This window comes from Telopea speciosissima, chromosome 10 (assembly GCF_018873765.1).
Source record: "Telopea speciosissima isolate NSW1024214 ecotype Mountain lineage chromosome 10, Tspe_v1, whole genome shotgun sequence".
NCBI classification, from domain to species: domain Eukaryota; kingdom Viridiplantae; phylum Streptophyta; class Magnoliopsida; order Proteales; family Proteaceae; genus Telopea; species Telopea speciosissima.
The window spans coordinates 24,413,627-24,416,121 of NC_057925.1; positions in this window are offsets into that span (position 1 = coordinate 24,413,627).

Here is a 2,495-nt window from a genome sequence, read left to right on the forward strand (position 1 = left end):
ATCCAGAAGCCGTTAATACCATTCACAAACATACACACCCATAATGATGGATAAAACATAATTACAGAGTGTAGTGAAAACTAATATTTACATCATCATTAGATCAGAACATATGTACATACATTGTTCCCATTCGCATTCCAACTTTAAAAAAAAATATTTACAAACATTATTCATGTTTCACTACCCATTTCCTAGGCAGCCTATACACTTCCAACCGTATAGCTTTACAAAACATACAAAAGGGACAGGTCAGCATAAACCCCAAATAAAGCTATACACAAAAGAGAAAGGTTAGTAGATCCTATCTACCCAAAAGAATCCCTAAGTTTAGAAGTTAGTAAATTGTTGCCCTTCATGGGCCATCTTCAACAGTCACCGAGATCACCCGTACCAGAGGGATAGCCTCCGTCTGGGTCCACACCCACATTGTCATAATCAAAATCACCTTCCTGCTCGTAATGAGCCTCCCAACCAACATCACGTCCACCTGTAAAATAATCTCAAGAAAAAGAGATATACAAGAGTGTGAGCTCCACCGAGCCCATGAATGAAATATAACCATGCTTGCACTTGCAAGCACAACCAAATGAATCCTACATGAGATGAGGTTCTTTTTTTTATTATTTAGCCACCTAGCATCACGACTAAGGCAGGTAAAAGTGCTACTACAATCCTCAATGCATGTATCCTTGGTGCGGGCTTCTAACCCCTTCCTGCATTACACCCATTGAGTTGTCGGACAGGACCAGTTGTCTCCAGCATGCTCTCCATGGTCAGCCCGACCAGCCCTCTGGGATTAGTCTATAATACCACCTTTCACTTTTTCGGTATAACATTTTTCTTTGGCATTCAGTCGAGAAAACACCTTTTCGGTGTAACATGTTTCTTTCCTTTTCCTATTTCTCTTTTCCTTTTTCCTTTTGATATAGGTTCTCTGACAGACATCCAACACCTTAACCACTGTTCGCAAGGGTTCGTAGCACGGGTGATGATACTCTAGCCAGATGCATTCTATATGGCATAGTATGAGTCGGGTGGTGCCAATCGTATCCCATTCTACGGGCTACCATAGGCCTAATTTCCAAGCCGACTACGACATCTAATCTAGCATTTTCACAAATATAACATTAACATTCAATTCCAATAGCCATCAGATACGAATCAGAATCAATGAGAATAGAAAGCAATTTAATAAATAAAATAGTAAATATTGTTGTTGTTGTCATGACTCATCCGTCATGTTACACCTACACCCATGGTGTAATTCCACTCACCTTGTGTCAATCCCACTTGTCCTTCAGCCGGCTCGGTCCCAGTCGTGTTTGACACAGCACCTCGCATTTGGGGTTATAACCTAAGTTGACCGAACCATTGGAACATATCAAAGACTGTCTCAAAAAGGGTCTTAGAGTTTCAGGTTTGGTTTAGGTTTGCTTAACATTGTTCAGCAAATATGGGAACAATAGCATGGTTCTGTTCCAGGTCTGGCTTAGGTTATAGTGTGGGTTTTTTACTCCCTTTATGGGTCCACTGGCACACCCAAGACATGTTACCAGCAAGGATGGTTGGGGTATGATTTTAGGGTAATTTTTATGCCCCCAACATTGTCCAAGGATTGCAGGTGCAGATCAAATTGGCTGGAATCAAATGAGACTTCAAACAGTAGCACTGGACGATTCACTGGACGTTTGGACCAAACATCCAGTACATGCTCCAATGCCTGTAGAACACGAGTTTCTTGTTCAAAACTTGATTTCAGCAATTGATTTTAGCAGTCTTCTCCTTTAACCTATCCTCCGGGGTCTTTGCCTTATCGACCATCTATGCGTAGTCTCGAAAGTCTAGTACTGACAGAGTGGACCCAATCTCCGACTTGAGTCCTTTTTCAAACTTCTTCGTCTTGCTAGCTTCCCCCTTCATGTGCTCCGGTGCAAAATGGAACAAATCCTCAAATTGTTGTTGGTAATCCACCACAGTCTTCGATCCTTGTACGGGGGTAGAGAATTCAGCTTCCTTCCAATCTCTGAAACTCTCGGGGAAATAATTCTTGAAGAATACTTCCTTAAACTGATCCCAAGCAGGGTTGGGATGACCTGCTTCCAAGTTAGGTCGCATTGCTTTCCACCATTCTTCCACCTCAATTTGTAATTGGAACCCGGTACATATCAATTTCTGAGCATCGATACACTCGAGTACGTTGAATGCTTTTTCTAAGGCGCTAAGCCATCTCTCTGGTTGCATCGCCTCAGAATTAAGCTTGGAGAACGCAGCCAGCTAGAGTTTCTTGAATCTCTCCATCACTTTAGCTGTGGAGCTTTCCGTCGTGTGTTGAGGCACAGGTGGTGGAAATTACAGGGGCCGATTGGGTGGTGGTGGTGTCATTCGCTGCTGCTTTATAGTTGCAAATTGAGCAGTCATCTGGCCCAACAACTCTTGTTGTTGTTGTATAGTCCGCATCATGGATGCCATGACGGTATTTATTTCACTGGCAG